The sequence below is a fragment of the Chrysemys picta genome, chromosome 23, assembly GCF_011386835.1.
Source record: "Chrysemys picta bellii isolate R12L10 chromosome 23, ASM1138683v2, whole genome shotgun sequence".
NCBI lineage: Eukaryota > Metazoa > Chordata > Testudines > Emydidae > Chrysemys > Chrysemys picta.
The window spans coordinates 4858740-4877481 of NC_088813.1; the positions used below are offsets into that span (position 1 = coordinate 4858740).

At 45.8% G+C, this 18742-nt stretch overlaps 1 long non-coding RNA gene across 1 annotated transcript in view; it reads right to left on the minus strand.

Moving 5' to 3' along the window:
- The window catches only part of LOC135977234 (uncharacterized), a 41437-nt gene extending 23084 nt beyond the window's left edge, over positions 1 to 18353 (minus strand). Inside the window, exons 1-2 of the long non-coding RNA XR_010594613.1 lie at positions 18212 to 18353; positions 15001 to 15097 (exon numbers count right to left, since the gene is read on the minus strand). This is a non-coding gene — a long non-coding RNA (uncharacterized LOC135977234). The remainder of the gene's footprint in view (positions 1 to 15000; positions 15098 to 18211) is intronic.
- Positions 18354 to 18742: the final 389 nt, after the last annotated feature.

Here is an 18742-nt window from a genome sequence, read left to right on the forward strand (position 1 = left end):
AGTCTTGCAGATAGAGGGATGCAGTAGCCGTGACATATCTCAACTTTAGTCTGGCTTTGTATACTGTCTCACATGACCTTGTCATAAGCAAACTAGGGCAATATAGCCTTGATGAGCCTATGCTAAGGTCGGTGCACAACTGGTTGAAAAACTGTACTCAGAGAGTTGTTATCAATGTCTCCCATTCAAGCTGGAAGGGCATATCAACTGGGGGTCTACAGGGATCTGTCCTGGGTCTGGTTCTATTCAATATCTTTATAAATGATTTGGATAATGGCATAGAGAGTGCACATATAAAGTTTGTGGGTAATACCAAGTGCTCTGGAGGACAGGATTAGAATTCAAAATGATCTTGACAAACTGGAGAAACAGTCTGAAATATATAGGATGAAATTCAATAAGAATAAATGCAAAGTACTCCACTTAGGAAAGAACAATCAGTTGCATATATATAAAATAGGAAATGACTGCCTAGAAAGGAGTACGGCAGAAAGGGATCTGGGGGTCATAGTGGATCACAAGTTAAATATAAGTGAACAAACATCATTCTTGAATGTATGAACAGGAATGTTGTAAGCAAGACCCGAGAAGTAATTCTTCCCCTCTATTCAGTAATGATTAGGCCTCAGCTGGAGTATTGTGTCCAGTTCCGGGCATCACACTTCAGGATAGATATGGACAAAATGAAGAAAGTCCAGAGAAGAGCAACAAAAATGATTAAAGGTCTAGAAAACATGACCCATGAGGGAAGATTGAAAAAACTGGGTTTGTTTAGTCTGGAGAAGAGAAGACTGAAGAGGGACAAGATAACAGTATTCAAGTTTGTAAAAGGTTGTTATAAAGAGAAGGATGATAAATTGTTCTTCTAATCCATTAAGGATAGGACAAGAAGCAATGGGCTTAAATTGCAGCAAGGGCACTTTAAGTTGTACGTTAGGAAAAACTTCTTAACTGTCAGGGTAGTTAAGCGCTGGAATAAATTCTGTGAAGTTGTTTAGAACAAGTTAGACAAACATCTGTCAGGGATGGTCTAGATAATACTTAGTCCAGCCTCAGTGCAAGGGACTGGACTAGATGGCCTACTGAGGTCCTTTCCAGTCCTACATTTCTATGAGTCTATGTTGGGGGAACTGAATAGGTAAGAGGAATGGTATTGGAATATAAAGCTTTAGGTCATGGATTTGAATCTGATCCCATGATGGCAGTGACCAGAAATTAAGACTTGTGTGAAACAGGTTGGTTGCTCTTCTCTAGTTCCCAGCAGAGCATTGCCTATGTCAACATCGACATGAATTTGCCCCATGTTCATAGATTCCAAGGCCAGAAGGGACCACTGTGTTTATCTAGTCTCATCTCCTGTGTAGCACAGGCCATAGGACTTCCCTGAATGAATTCCTGGTTGAACTAGAGCAGATCTTTTAGAAAAACATCCAATCTTGATTTTAAAATGGCCAGTGATGGAATTGTTGGCAGTGTCATCACAGGTGTCATAGACTGAAAGGTTCATGAAGGGAGAACTCTCATAGAGGGGGTCTCTGAAGGTGAAAAGTGGGTGAAAACTACAGAAATTTGCAAAATTACTGAGAAGTCTGTGCAAAGTGGAAAGAAATTGCAAACTCTGATGGAACTTCACATTGCAAACATTTTTAGGAAACTCACAAAACTTTGCTAAGTGTTTATTTTCACCCTCAAATCTTCAGGCAGCAGACGGCAGAGGATTAGTATGCACAGTGTTACTATAGAGATGGGAAATCCTGCTCTGGGACCCTCACCATAGATAATCTGCAGTGCAGAGCTCGATGTGAGCCCCTCCCAGGGCCAGTGCAAGGAAGTTTCGCGCCCTAGGCGAAACTTCCACCTTGCGCCCCCCCCCCCCCCAGCTCTGCGGCAGCTCCCTGCCCTCCCCCCACCCTGAGGCACCCCACCGCGGCAGCTCCTCACCCCCCGGCCCGGGGATCCGTGCGGCAGCTCTGACCCAGGGGAACCCCTGGGCTGCCAGCGGCGTGTTGACCCAAGGGTTCCCCTGGGCTGCCTGCCGGCGGCTCAGACTCCCTCTCCCTCCCAGCGCAGCGGCTGCTGTAAAAAAAATAAAAATAAAAATTGGGGGCACCGCTTTTTGGCGCCCCCAAATCTTGGCGCCCTAGGCTACTGCCTAGTTGGCCTAAATGGTAGCACCGGCCCTGGCCCCTCCTCCCCTCCCACTGACATCCCTTTGTGTGTTATGCAAGGGCTGCATGCAAAATATGTCATGAGGATCCACACTGTGCAGCAGAGAGGGCTATTGCCCACAATATCTATTCTCTTTGTATCTTATATACTTGTAAGGCGCCCATCATTGTGGTAACTGGGCTCCTTGTAACACCCCTGTGAGAGAGGGAAGTACTAGTATCTCCATTTTACAGATGGAGAACTAAGGCACAGAGAAGCTAAGTCTTGCCCAAGGTAAAACACAGGAAGTCTGTGACAGAGCAGGACTTGAACCCACATCTCCCTAAAGCCTAAGTAGGTAGGCCTTGTGCAGGGAGGAGGGGTAGAATCCATCCCCTAACCCACAAGGACATGTGGCCCCGCCTCACCTCTGCAAATGCAACTCCAGCCCCTGAACTAGAATACAGACCATGTCATTTTTACAGGCTTCTACACCACAGTTGTGCAGCCAAAAAGTCTGTGATTATACAAACAGACCTGAGATATGGAGCCCAACTCCAGCACGCTCAGAAGTTGTGTTATTCCCCTGTGGACCCCACACATCCACTTTAGTGCAGCAAAATGGTGTCTTTTATTCTGCAGCCCCATCATTCTGGGGTGAATTGCATTCTAGTGCTAGATGCACTGTGTGTGTTTATGTGCATGCACCGCCATATGCACACATTATTCTTATTATATTATGTTAGACATTATATAGATATACAAAGAGAGAGGGAGGGAGGGAGAGGGAGAAAGACTGTGTTAACATGTTGCTACTGCTTCAGATTGGAGCAGAGAGGTCATTTTACATCTGATTCTGGCGCTGATGCGACCGCTGCTGGAATCCTGTGTCCAGTTCAGGTATCCACAAGTCAAAAAGGTTGTTGATAAACTACAGAGGGTTCAGAAAAGAGCCACCAGAATGATTTAAGGATTAGAAAACCTCCCTTATGTCGATAGGATCAAGGAGCTCAATCTATTTCACCCTTAGCGGTGAAAGAACAGGTTAAGGACTATTTAGAAAAGCTGGACATGCACAAGTCCATGGGGACAGATCTAATGCATCCGAGAGTGCTGAGGGACTTGGCTGATGTGATTGCAGAGCCATTGGTCATTATCTTTGAAAACTCATGGTGATGTGGGGAGGTCCCAGACGATTGGAAAAAGGTAAATCTAGTGCCCATCTTTAAAAAAAGGGAGGAAGGAGAATCCAGGGAACTATAGATTGGTCAGCCTCACCTCAGCTCCCAGAAAAATCATGGAGCAGGTCCTCAAGGAATCCATTTTGAAGCACTTGGAGGAGAGGAAGGTGATCAGGAACAGTCAACATAAATTCATCAAGGGAAAGTCAAGCCTGGCCAACCTGACTGCCTTCTATGATGAGATAACTGGCTCTGTGGATATGGGGAAAGCAGTGGACATGATTTACCTTGACTTTAGCAAAGCTTTTGATACGGTCTCCCACAGGATTCTTGCCAGCAAGTTAAAGAAGTATGGCTTGGATGAATGGACTATAAGGTGGATAGAAAGTTGGCTAGATTGTCGGGCTCAATGGGTAGTGACCAATGGCTTAATGTCTAGTTGGCAGCTGGTATCAAGCAGAGTGCCCCAGGGGTCGGTCCTGGGGCAGGTTTTGTTCAACATCTTTATTAGTGATCTGGAGGATGGGATGAATCGCACCCTCAGCAAGTTCGCAGATGACACTAAACTGGGGGGAGAGGTAGATACGCTGGAGGGTAGGGATAGGGTCCAGAGTGACCTACACAAATTGGAGTATTGGGCCAAAATAAATCTGATGAGGTTCAACAAGGACAAGTGCAGAGTTCTGCTCTTAGGACGGAAGAATCCCATGCACTGCTACAGGCTGGGGACTGACTGGCTAAGCAGCAGTTCTGCAGAAAAGGTCCTGGAGATTACAGTGGACAAGAAGCTGGATATGAGTCAGCAGTGTGCCCTTGTTGCCAAGAAGGCTAACGGCATATTGGACTGCATTAGTAGGAGCATTGCCAGCAGATGGAGGGAAGTGATTATTCCCCTCTATTTGCCACTGGTGAGGCCTCATCTGGAGTATTGCGTCCAGTTTTGGTCCCTCCACTACAGAAAGGATGTAGACAAATTGGAGAGAGTCCAGCAGAGGGCAACAAAAATGATTAGGGGGCTGGGGCACATGACTTATGAGGCGAGGCTGAGGGAACTGGGCTTATTTAGTCTGCAGAAGAGAAGAGTGAGGGGGGATTTGATAGCAGCCTTCAACTACCTGAAGGGGGGTTCCAAAGAGGATGGAGCTCAGCTGTTCTCAGTGGTGGCAGATGAAAAACTAGGAGCAATGATCTCAGGTTGCAGTGGGGGAGGTCTAGGTTGGATATTAGGAAACACTATTTCACTAGGAGGGTGGTGAAGCACTGGAATGGGTTCCCTAGGGAGGTGGTGGAATCTCCATCCTTAGAGGTTTTTAAGCCCGGCTTGACAAAGCCCTGGCTGGGATGATTTAGTTGGGGTTGGTCCTGCTTTGATCAAGGGGGTTGGACTATATGACCCCCTGAGGTCTCTTCCAACCCTAATCTTCTATGATTCTATGATTTAGCATAAACAAGAGAAGGTTAAGGGCTGACTTGATCACAGTCTATAAGTAGCTACATGGGGAACAAATATTTAATAACGGGCTCGTCAATCTAGCAGTCACAGGTATAACACAATCCAAGGGATGGAAGCTGAAGCTACACAAATTCAGACTGGAAATATGACATACATTTTTAACAGTAAAAGTAATTAACCACTGGAGCAATTTACCAATGGTCATGGTGCAGTTTCCATCACTGACAATTATTAAATCAAGATGGGATGTTTTTCAAAAGCTCTGCTCTAGGAATTATTTTGGGGGAGTTCTGTGGCCTGTGCTATACAAGAGGTCAGACTAGATGATCACAGTCATCCCTTCTGGCCTTGGAATCAAGGAATCCATGTTTAACCGTGGAAGGGCAGGGAATATAAAACGGTGACACCAGCAAGGGGGTTCTAATTGCCCCTGAAAAGAAAAGGGAAAAAATGAATAATAAAATGTAGAATGTAAACCTCCTTTCAGGTAGTCCTGTGCAGAAAATTAAAACTGATATGATTCCTGATATTTCTAATGGTGTCATATAAACCATCTCAGAAAGAAAGAGCATCAGCTTTGTACCTCCCCTAACTAGATGTCTGAGAGCACCAACTAACACACAGAAGATATGCATTTCACTGCCACCAGTGACAATTGCAGATGGATGTTTACGCTGTTTGCCAAGCTGTTGAGAAAAGCACTGACGCAAATGAGAAAGAAATCCATTCAAACTGGCTGCTTTGACTCAAGGATTTAAGAATAAAGGCTCAAGTAAGCATCAATAAACAACTCATGCACGATGCCTGACTGTGGTCAGGCCTGCTGGACTCTGTTCTAGCAACAAGGTTACTAAGATCCAACTAGGATTATATCCGTCAAATGGAGATGCCACAAAGCTGCTGCTGACTTAACGTGCTCTGTCCTCCAGGGCTACAATTCCACATGTGTCCTTGACAAGTAATAGAATCCTCTGTTATATAAACCACAAATACACTCCAACGGGATGCATTATCTTTTATGTAGGACCACCCAGCTAAAGCATTTGGTTCCAAAATGTTTGGCTTACGCATCAAAAACTCATACGCTGTCCCCAGGCATTTAAACATGGGCTCTCCCTTCCTGCCTTTGACGCCATGGCCTTTTCCGACAGAATCTATGTGCAAGCAGCAGTATCCGGGAACAGAGTCCATGTAACTGCTAGGACTGAGTGAGGAGAGAGAGGGGAATGAGAAAATAGCCAGCCCTCCTTGAGTCAGGTTCACCCCATATATATTTTAATGGTGCATCTTCTCTCTTCCTCTTGCTTCTGCCAACCCAGAAACCTTCCAACAGTCCTGTCCCTGCCTACACCATCTGTTCTGCAAAGTGAGCGGCATCCTTCATAGACTCTATGCTGTGACACTTCACGTGCCTCTCCGCTCACAGCCATCATCAACAGCTCCTTAGCCGGAGGCCCCTCACCACCCTGGAAAATGCAGCCTTCATAGCTCTTCTCAAGAAAACCACACTTTACCCCAGCACCCTCAGTAGTTACTGCTATGTATCCAGCTTCTCCTTTCTCAGCGGAGTCGTCCTCTCTCCCTTCTACAGCCCCCCCACTGTCCGCAGTAGCCTGGTCTATTTCAGCTGAGTTGATTTCTGCAGGAAAGTGATTTTAGTGCTCTGCTTTGATCAGAAACTTACTATAAAGCCCTTTATACAGACTCAGGTTTTCTCACAGCTTCTCATCACTTGAAGGAAATGTACATACAAAACATTTTATAAAGAGAGCCTGCCAACCGTGCATCACTGTATGATCATTTATCCTTCATGTGTGGGGAGAGGGGGTCACAACCCAGGTTTGGGAGCAAATTCCCTAACAAACCTGCTGCAGTGTAGTAATTGGGTAGCTTTGCTGGGGTCTAGTGGGGTTAAACACCTAGTCTGGGAGGAATTAATAGGTCCCCCATTAGCCTTTTGATTGTTTCATGTAATGCAAAGTCAGGGGAGTCAAGCTCGTTCCATTACACTGCTCTCAACAACATGAATGCCACACAACCATACAGCTACGCTCTGTTGAACAGCACAGCTGGAGGGAATGGAAGGGGTTAACATAACAACGTGCAGTGAGTTACAGTGATGCCAACCCTAAGTGTTCAAAAATCCCGAGTCAGGCCTCAAAAATCATGAGATTAAAAAACAAATAAATCTGGGATCTTTTTATTATTTTTCTGGTCTCAGAGCCTTTAGCTCACACTTGGTGCACATTTTCAGGCACTTCTCCACAACCAGGAGGGCTAAAAATTTACCCCTTTTTAAAAATGGAAGCTGAGATTCTCCCCTAATTACTTGTCCCTGGGAGCTGGGACTTTAAATAAAATACCAGATGTAACCAGTGGTCTGAATGAGCTCTCTTCTGTCATCTATTGATGAAGTGGAGGAACAAATCTCGGGAGCAGACTATATTTGCATAAACACACCTACTTTACTCAACATACCATGATGTAGGAGTTATTTTTTCTACTTGATAGTGAGGATTATAGGTGCTCTTTCTGTCTTGCTCCCTAGCATTTAAAAATAGAGGTGGTTAGGTTGTGGTGGAAATCCTTGTTTCTTTTCAGTGATCACTAAAGCTAAAATCATGAATAAGATGGTCTGGCGGACTGAGCCTTAGACTTGCTGTGGGGTCAATGTTCTGGTGAAAGACAATGCAGAGAAGAAGTAGCAAGTCTGCTACCTAGTGAAATCAGTAAGGAGTAGAGGGTAGAGCCTCAGAACATGGTACTGCAGCTAAAGGCATATCTCAAACTCATGTCTACAAGTTTCTTAGGAGCTAGAAAGCTCCAACCAGCCACCCACTAACAATTGCTAAGGCAGAAGCTAGCCCTGTAACTTGATTTGCAGAACGCTGGGGTCCTGGCTGGCCCACAGCTTCTATATAAACCCAGCACCTGGCTCTGGACAGTATGTCTTGTGCCCCTGCTTCTCTGAGCTGCCTGACTGGATATCAATCTGTTTGTCTCTGGGTAACCTGACTCTGCCTGCCTCCTGACTTTCAACTCTTGCTTTGCCCTTTGGCCTGTCTTGAACTCTGACGTCCCAACATCAGACCTGGCCTGACTCCTGCTTTGACCATCAGGTCAGACCACCCACATCCCATCAAAGATGCCCTCTACCCCCAGCAAATCCCAGAGCTATGATTACTAATAGCTGGATTAGGTGGTAATGGTGCTGTACGACCAGACTGGACCAAGGATATGACAGAGGTGGCAGCAGCAGCAGAGTCACTACACCCCCTCCCCCTCGTGGGAGGCTGGAGGTGAACCCACCCCTGGACTCTGGGATTTTGCTGACCTGGACAACAAACTATGAATGGGGTAAAAAGCAACAGAGGGTCCTGTGGCACCTTTGAGACTAACAGAAGTATTGGGAGCATAAGCTTTCGTGGGTAAGAACCTCACTTCTTCAGATTTGCATCTGAAGAAGTGAGGTTCTTACCCACGAAAGCTTATGCTCCCAATACTTCTGTTAGTCTCAAAGGTGCCACAGGACCCTCTGTTGCTTTTTACAGATTCAGACTAACACGGCTACCCCTCTGATACTTATGAATGGGGTGTTACAGTTCAGTGCACCTGCGCCTGTATTCCCCCTCTGTGGCACCCAAGCACCCACTCTCAGGCTTCTGGCTTCCAGTCATCACCTTCTTGGTGGTGGTCTCTGCCCCTCCTGGCCAGGGTATTTCCAGCCTGCACAGCTCCCTGCCTACACTGTGCATTCCCCAGCACAGTCAGACTGCCTAAGCAGATCTGCTTTGCTTTTCTCCTCAGAGGTTGTAATCAGTGTAATTGACACAGTTAAATTACCACACAGCTTTTTCTAAGCAAGCACATGTATTCTTACAGTGAAAGCATCACAGAGAAAACATTAAATAACAATACAAGTACCTACAAACAGGCAAATAAGCCCAACTCTAACAAGGGCTCTGGCTAATAAACAGTCCCCAAGTGGTTTTTCTGTGGTCACAAGTTCATAACAGCTGTTAACTTAGAACAAGCACTGCCATGACTCTGAGAATCATTGTGACTAACCCATACTAACCCACAGAATCCCCCCTACCAGCACTACAAAAAAAAAAAAAGGATTCTGCGAGGACTCCTCCAGACAGTCGAAACAACAGACTGGACTTCTACATAGATTGCTTCCGTCAACGTGCAAAGGCTGAAATTGTGGAAAAGCAACATCACTTGCCCCATAACCTCAGCCATGCTGAACACAACGCCATCTACAGCCTCAGAAACAACTCTGATCAAAGAGGCTAACAAAGGAGGTGCTGTCGTCATCATGAATAAGTTGGATTACGACCAAGAGGCTGCTAGACAGCTCTCCAACACCACATTCTACAGGCCATTATCCTCTGATCCCACTGAGGATTACCTAAAGAAACTACACCATCTGCTAAAAAAACTCCCTGACAAAGCACAGGAACAAATCTGTACAGACACATGCCTAGAACCCCGACCAGGGGTATTCTATTTGCTACCCAAGATCCATAAACCTGGAAATCCTGGACACCCCATCATCTCAGGCATTGGCACCCTAACATCAGGCTTGTCTGGTTATGTGGACTGTCTTCTCAGGCCCTTCGCTACCAGCACTCCCAGCTATCTTTGAGACACCACTGACTTCCTGAGGAAACTACAATCCATCGGTGATCTTCCAGAAAACACCATCCTGGCCACTATGGATGTAGAAGGCCTCTACACCAATATTCCACACAAAGATGGACTACAAGCTATCAGGAACAGTATCCCTGATAATGTCACAGCTAACCCGGTGGCTGAACTTTGTGACTTTGTCCTCACCCACAACTATTTTACATTTGGGGACAATATATACCTTCAAGTCAGCGGCACTGCTATGGGTACCCACATGGTCCCACAGTATGCCAACATTTTTATGGCTGACTTAGAACAATGCTTCCTTAGCTCTCGTCCCCTAACGCCCCTACTCTACTTGCGCTACATTGATGACATCTTCATCATCTGGACCCATGGAAAAGAAGCCCTTGAGGAATTCCACCATGATTTCAATAATTTCCATCCCACCATCAACTTCAGCCTAGATCAATCCACACAAGCAGTCTATTTCCTGGACACTACTGTGCTAATAAGCGATGGTCACATAAATACCACCCTATACCGGAAACCTACTGACCGCTACACTTACCTACATGCCTCCAGCTTCCATCCAGGACACACCACACGATCCATTGTCTACAGCCAAGCTCTAAGATATAACCGCATTTGCTCCAATCCCTCAGACAGAGACAAGCACCTATAAGATCTCTATCAAGCATTCTTAAAACTACAATATCCACCTGCTGAAGTGAAAAAACAGATTAACAGAGCCAGACGAGTACCCAGAAGTCACCTCCTACAAGACAGGCCCAACAAAGAAAATAACAGAACACCACTAGCTGTCACCTTCAGCCCCCAACTAAAACCTCTCCAGCGCATCATCAAAGATCTACAACCTATCTTGAAAGATGATCCCTCACTCTCACAGATCTTGGGAGACAGACCTGTCCTCGCTTACAGACAACCCCCCCAACCTAAAGCAAATACTCACCAGCAACCACATATCCCTGAACAAAACCACTGACCCAGGAACCTATCCTTGTAACAAAGCCCGATGCCAACTCTGTCCACATATCTATTCAAGTGACATCATCATAGGACCTAATCACATCAGCCATACCATCAGGGGCTCGTTCACCTGCACATCTACCAATGTGATATATGCCATCATGTGCCAGCAATGCCCCTCTGCCATGTACATTGGCCAAACCGAACAGTCTCTATGAAAAAGAATTAATGGACACAAATTTGACATCAGGAATCATAATACTCAAAAACCAGTGGGAGAACACTTTAACCTGTCTGGTCATTCAATGACAGACCTGTGGGTGGCTATCTTACAACAGAAAAACTTCAAAAACAGACTCCAATGAGAGACTGCTGAGCTGGAATTGATATGCAAACTAGATACAATCAATTTAGGATTGAATAAGGACTGGGAATGGCTGAGCCATTACAAACATTGAATCTTTCTCCCCTTGTAAGTATTCTCACACTTCTTATCAAACTGTCTGTACTTGGCTAGCTTGATTATCACTTCAAAAGGTTTTTTTTTACTTACTTAATTGGCCTCTCAGAGTTGGTAAGACAACTCCCACCTGTTCATGCTCTCTGTATGTGTGTATATATATCTCCTCAATATATGTTCCATTCTCTGCATCCGAAGAAGTGGGCTGTAGCCCACGAAAGCTTATTCTCTAATAAATTTGTTAGTCTCTAAGGTGCCACAAGTACTCCTGTTCTTTTTGTGACTAGGGAATCAGCCAAACAATGGATTTCTCCTCAAAAGCATGGAGCTGTAGGTGGATAATTTGTATTCCCTTCCTCTCAAGTGTTTCCTATGAAACCCTACTCAAGTAATAGTTTATTCTTGTCTTAGCCCATTGTTTAAGAGTCCTTTGGAGCTCATAACACTGCCCAAGGTTTACATTGGTCATGTCTCCTTGACAAGTTACATACAACCCCACAATAACACGTAAACATTTGCATTTTTACTATAATGACTCCTGAGACACAAAAACTAAGTTCAATAAGGTTTAACTTAAGTTAGTGAGGTTTCTCCAGGATATAGTGGGTGTTTACATATCGTCTGCGAACTTTTGAGTCTTTGTTGCAGTGTTGTCACAAAATTAATGCTGTATTCCCTCTCCTCTTAATACAAGGCCTGGTCTACACTTGGTGTGTGTGGGGGGGTTTCGACCTAAGATACGCAACTTCAGCTACACGAATCGTGTAGCTGAAGTCGGTGTATCTTAGGTCAATTTACCTGGCCGTAAGGACGGTGGCGAGTCGACTTCTGCCGCTTCCCCGTCGACTCCGCTTCCGCCTCTCACCATGGTGGAGTTCCGGAGTCGACAGCAGAGCGATTGGGGAATCAATTTTATCATGTCTACACTAGACACGATAAATCGATCCCTGATAGATCGATCACTACCCGCCGGATTGGACATACCCCAAGACTTAGTGCTTGCAAGTAGTGAAGTATTGCCTCCTAGAAGTGCCCAGTTGGGGTGCTTAGTTTTCCCAGATTTCTGGGTGGGGGCTTGAGCTGGTATTGTTTTGTCATTTTGAGAGGAAGCTCCACCGCTTGGCAGAAGGGTTACACAAATAGTGTGTAATCCATGATTAAATTATAAGAATGGCAACACTGGAATTAATCTGCAGAGCAACAGTGAAACTAGCCTGTACTCAGGTAACATTGTGAAGAGTGCGTTGTAAATGGATCAATAATAGAGCTGGTCTAAACCCTACCCTCAGTGGAAAATTTTGACAAAAACTACAACTACTACTAATTTTCTCAATGAAAAAAAATCGAAACCTGAAAATTTTTGTCTGAAAAATCTTTTGATTAGGAAATGCTGCTGTAGTGCCTCATGGTAATTGTTGTTCAGGTGCCTCCATTCTCCTTGATGGGTTGGGTTCCATGTTCACTATATCTCCCATGATGCAATGCGGTCTCTCCTCTTGCTAAGCCACCATGGTGTATCATGAGAATCCCTAACTGCAGTGAATTGTGGGAGATGTAGTTTTTCTTTATAAAAAGTCAATCTTTCAACAGAAAATAGACACTGTTGTGCAAAAAATTCCATTTTCTCTAAAAATCCAATTTTCTGATGAAAAACAGTTTCATTGGAATTTTGACTAGCCCTGACAGAGACATCTCAGAAGAAACTTGCTGTCCCGAGTCCTGCCTGATGATAGTCGTTTGTGGCAGTCTCCCTCCCTCCCCTTCAGAAGATGAGGGGGACAATACATTCCATTTAGGAGGGAATCTTTATCCCAAAGTCCTTTACAAGCTTTACATACATGGAATCGCTTCACCACCACTGACGTGCAGCCACCTCTGAGATGGAAAAGGGCAGCTGCTTGACAGAATCCACCAAAACTAAGGCTTGGTCTACACTAAACCCCCAAATCGAACTAAGGTACGCAACTTCAGCTACGTGAATAACGTAGCTGAAGTCGACATACCTTAGTTCGAACTTACCGCCGTCCAGACCCGGCAGGCAGGCTCCCCCGTCGACTCCGCGTACTCCTCGCGGCGAGCAGGATTACCGGAGTCGACGGGGAGCACTTCTGAGTTCGATTTATCGCGTCCAGACTAGACGCGATAAATCGAACCCAGAAGTTCGATTGCCTGCCGCCGAACCAGCGCGGTAAGTATAGACAAGCCCTAAGAAAGTCAAATCCAACTGCAGAGGGAATTTTAGGCAGCCATTATGTATTTAATAATAAGAGCATATTCTTATATAGTGCTTTTCCATCAGCAGATCAAAAACTTTGCAGATGGAGCACAGTATCCTTATTTTACAGATAGGGAATCTGCAGTACAGAGAAATGAAGTGACTTGCCTAATGCCAGCCAGAGCCAGGAACAGAACCGTGATAGACAGAATCACAAGCCACTGGTTTACATTCTAAGCCACACTGGCTCCCTAAGCAAAGTGTTTGGCCTCAACACATCTATTGTGCAAAGAAATGACATGGGCTCTTAGCACAAGCATTCAGGCCTTTGGTTTTACACCTCATCCAAACCCCCAGGTGCAGCATGTCTCCTAGCATCATACTGGCATATTGGGTTGGGTACCAAAATGAGGGGGACAGCCGCTTCTACTGACCAACCATTTCTTGCAACATCTCGCTGAAATGTAAGCAAATTAAAAAGCGTCTGCCCCCGTGGCCACCCCATAAATCAGCTGCAAGGTTTATTTCCTAATGTAGGGTTTTTACAGCCTTTACAGTAAGTAATAAAAATTCACAAGGATTTTCTTGTCATTAAACACAGAGGCCTGCTTTTGTCCAAACACAGAGGGCTCCACTCCATTCTCCTGAAAGAGTAGAATTGGATTAATTATTATTTATGTTTCTGTTCAAGCATTACTCAGAAGGTAGCTGCATTAGTCACACAGTTGGCTCCTTCAGAGGCTGCCCTTGTATTCCTTGTGTTTCTCCTCCTGCTTTAGCTGAATTGTTTTTGACATCAGCCAATGAACATTAACATTCACATGGATCATGGATTGTCCGGCGCTGGCTGAGCTACCGCTTTTGGCCCCTCTTTAGACTGCAGCTCTTTGGAAAGCCTGCTTAAATGGAGTGGGTGTGGTCGTCTTCTTCCTGTCCTGTGACGTTTCAAAGGGCCCAAGCCATAGATTCAGACTCTGAACCTGCTTTCAACCCTTCCATGAGCAGATGGCATCTGTACCTTAGCTGCTGAAAATGGCTTAAAGGCTGCGGCTTTGCACTGTAGGGGAAGGGATGTTTAGGGCTAGATCCACAAAGGGAGCCTAGCCTCACCTAACTTGCAACTCTTCACTTTGTCCCTGATGGAATCCACAGGCCTGAGTTAGGCATCTAATTCAATGAATACAATGAATGGGGAGAAACAGGCACCATAGAATGGGATCCACAGAAGCCAGCATGCCGGGCAGGGAGCCACCTAAGCCAGCCAATAGGAAATGCTGAGGAGAGGAAGGTGGCCTAAGCCCTCAAAGGGAGTTTGGCACCTAATTCCAGGCTGGGGGGGAGACACTTCTCTCTGCTGGGGAGTCACAGCCATGAACCCTCTCCTGGAGTAAGGCACCTGAGCCCTTTCTCTAAAAAAACCCGAGGAGTTGGTGCCCCCTCCCACTCCCTTTCTACAAAAATAACCTTTAGGCCAGTGTCTAAGCACTCACCCCGATACAGAAGAGCTGGGTTCAAATCCCCATGTTGCCTGGTGTGGAGCAGGGAGTTGAAAGCACGTCTCCCATCTCTCAGGTGAGTGCCCGAACCCCTGGGCTATGCAATATTCTGGGATTGGTGTCTATCCTGTACCTTGTTCCAGTGTCCCCTGGTTAGGGCACTCGCCTCAGCAATGGGAGAGGGGGGTTCAAATCCCACATTACGCAAAGTGGGAATTGAACCAGTGGTCTCCTACATCCTGGGAGAATTACAGGCCTAAAAGTTATTTAGGGGGTGTAGTAGGAAGAGAGCCTGAGACATAAGCCCTTGTATTAAAGGCCTGGTATAAGGTAGAACCTGTTCATAGAATTTAGCAAGAACAGGGCTAATATTGCAAAACTACACATTCTTAAGAAGTGCTAAGCATAGAGTGAGTACTCACGCAAACACATCCCGATATCAAGTGGCACCAGAACATCCTGATATCAAGGATGGTACAAAAACATTCCCCAAGGATAACAGGAACGCACTGTCTCCTCCTGAAAAATAAAATCAGGATGACAGTATGTAATAAAAATGTTTTAATCGAACCAACATGTACAAGGTGATGGGTGATAACTAGTCACGTCAGGGGGCAGTAACTCACTATGTCAGAGGGGCAGTACATAACTTGTTTGTATCAGGGTATAAAAATGTATCTCAGAGGAAGTAACTTTGAGCAGCCAAGGGGGAAATGGAAACTCCCACCATTCACTGAGCTGTGTCCATTGTCATGGGCATACATGTCTTAGTATCCTCGTAGAGTCTGCCAGGTGCTATTACCGTGCTTTGTTGACAATAAACCTGGCCTGGTGCCTTCGTCCCTTAACAAATCTTGTGGTCATTGGACAGTTCACACAAGATCTGCTGTGCCAGCTGTCTGCACAGAGCTGGGGCAGCACACAGGGAGAACACACACGCAGCGAAACATCTAAGCACAGGGGGAAGGGGCAGTTCCTAGGTTTTCTGTAGTGTTGAATGTTAGATGGCCCCTGAGAACACCTATTGGATTGGGTCCTGCAGGTGAGATAGGCAGGGGGAATGTCTAGGTTGAGGATTCCGCTGGGGTTAAGGCACGTATCAGGACCTTAAAATGTTGGGTGCATGTCCAATGACAGAATTTTAGGTGCCTAAGGGACTTTACGAGTGGAAATTAGGTGCATGGGACTTTAGGCACCTACAAAATTAGACAGCAGCTGAAAAAGAGTTGAGGTGTCTAAAGTGGCAGTTAGGTGTCTAAATCCCTTTGTGTATCTAGTTGTATGTCACCCCCTGCTATTTATAAATTCCTTCTGCTTGCCACCTCTTAGTTAGATGTAGGAAACATCAACCATAGTGGTTCTGATAGCCCTGAGGCACTTAATTATGGCCTTGTTCAGATAAACTTCTCTTCCGGTTTTGCATTCTTAATACCACTTACCCTTAGGCTAGGTCTACACTGGGTGGGGGAGGGGGGGTTGACCTAAGGTACGCAACTTCAGCTACACGAATACTGCAGGGAAGTCATACTGTACCGTCTGCTGCTGTCATGGGTGCTCCTGGCCGGCCTCCGTGAGGTCAGTCAGGGACGCCTAGACAAAAATGGGAATGACTCCCCAGGTCATTCTCTTCTTTAAGTTTTGTCTAATAGAGATTCAGTGCTGCCTAGAATATCAGGCAAGCCTACTAAAGAACCAGATGCAAGCAGCCGCTCCGGGTAAGAGCCCCAGACATCCCGCAGAAATGATGAGCTGCATGCCATTCTAGGGGGTGCCCCTACAACAACCCCTCCCGTTGCTTCCCTCCTCCCCCACCCCTCCCGGGCTTCCTTGGCAGTTATCCCCCCATTTGTGTGATGAAGTAATAAAGAATGCATGAATTTGAAACAACACTGACTTTATTGCCTCTGCAAGCAGAGATCAAAGGGGGGAGAGGAGGGCAGTTGGCTTACAGGGAAGTCGAGTGAACCACCATTCTGCACGTGCTCAGCCTATAGTCTGTCCATCATGGCCTTGGAGATTTTTTTTAATGTTTTGGCATTCCATCTTTTGGAACGGAGGTCTGATAGCACGGATTCATCTCCCCATACAGCGATCAGATCCAGTACCTCCCATACGGTCCATGCTGGAGCTCTTTTTCGATTCTGGGACTGCATGGTCATCTGTGCTGATCAGCTCTCCACGCAGGGGAAACAAGAAATGAAATTCAAAAGTTCGCGGGGTTTTTCCTGTCTACCTGGCCAGTGCATCCGAGTTCAGATTGCTGTCCAGAGCGGTCACAATGGTGCACTGTGGGATAGCTCCCGGAGGCCAAAACCGTCAAATTGCGTCCACACTAACCCTAATTCGAATCGGTAATGTCGATTTCAACGCTACTCCCCTCGTCGGGGAGGAGTACAGAAATTGATTTTAAGAGCCCTTTATGTCGACAAAAATGGCTTCGTTGTGTGGATGGGTGCAGGGTTAATTCGATTTAATGCTGCTAAATTCCACCTAAACTCGTAGCGTAGACCAGGCCTCAAAGAGCTTACAGTCTAAACAGGACCAATAAATGTTGGAGGGAAAACAGAGGCACATAGAGGTGAAGTGACTTATTCAAGGTTACACAGCAGGTCAGCAGCAGAGCTAGGAATAGAATCTAGGTCTTGTAAGTCCCAGTCTGGTGCCTTACCCATTGGACCACAGTGCCACTTACATGCCCCGACCTTTCTGAAAAGCACCATTAGAGTTTTTGTGGGGTTAAATCTTCATGTTTAAAGGTTTCTGGGTTACAGTACAAGGTACAAAATATGTCATCATTAATTTTCAGTTACAAACGTCATCTTGTTTAGTTATAAAAGAGCAATCAGAAGCTCAAAGGAGGACAGAGAAATTAAAATCTACCTTTACAAAGAAATTCAGATGTGATTAAGAAACAAGGACAGTGGTATGAGAGAGGCAAACACATTGCGTGAGGTACCATGTCACAGTCAATGCTCTCAAGAAATAAGGACGTCAAGTTTGCTTTGTATCTGAAAGATGGCGCCTCCGACAGCTTAGCACATCCCTAACTCCGATTCAGAGCAAAGAACACAACCTACTGAATAACAAGCAGCACTTCCTGCAGTACCCCAGGTTTCCCTGAAGCTTCCCCGTGCAAAGTTAGCCTGATCCTACTTGAGAAACAGCCAACAAGATCCAATCTGAGGTGGCACTAATTTAGCAAGCCAGCCTTCTGGCTAATTATTTATGTCATTATTAAGTATTGTGTTACTACCCTTCTCCTTTTATCTTGAGGATTTAAACACATCCCCAAATTAGCAGCTTTAAATTAGTTTCTTGGGTTCCCATCTCTGGACCACAGCAGACTTTAGTCTCCAAGAAACATGGAAAAAGTCTGACTGGGGGATTGGCAGAGAAGGGGGTGGGTCGTTCTGGGGTTCCCGCCTCTTGCAGCTCAATCTAAAAAGCCAGCTGCCCCGCACATCACATAGATGTCAGTGGAAAGAATTCTCATTGCCTTCAGGGGTACATTGTTTCTGAAAAGCCGGCTAAGCTGAGGCAGTGACATTGGCCAGGGGTATTGGAAACCGATCAGGTTTAGTCTCTGCTTACTGACCCCGCTTCTCACTGACAGCTGAAAATAAGGCTCCTTACCTCCCTGTGCTTGTCATGGACGCTGTAGCAAAGTCACACTGGCAGGCCAGGCTGCAATCAGTGGGAGGGGAATGCAAGGAGGAAATTTCCCTCCCTGTCTTCTTGAAAGATGTTGGCACAGAATGGGAGCGTGCCCTCCAGGTTAATGAATTCCCTTCAGCCCCTCCTCCCCTGCAAGGGGAGGGCGGGGCTGACCCACACTTCCCTCTCCACTGGGTAGAGACTGATCTCCATCTGGCCCCTGTAGCACATGAGCCTTGGTGGTAGCCGGCCTGTGTACATTTGACAGGGCAAAGATGAGTAGCTGGAGTTTATTGCCCTGTTTGAATTCCAGACACCTCTGGATGAAAAATGAGCCACTTACAGTGATAAAAGGGCCTGGTTTTTATTTACTGGAGTGGTAACGAAACACTCCCAGATACATCTTGTTTGTACTGTGTGTTCATGCAGATCAGATGCTACCAGGCACATCGATATTCTGAGCTACAGCTCCTAGGTGTTTACCTTTGCAATGGAGTTCTGAGGGGAGAC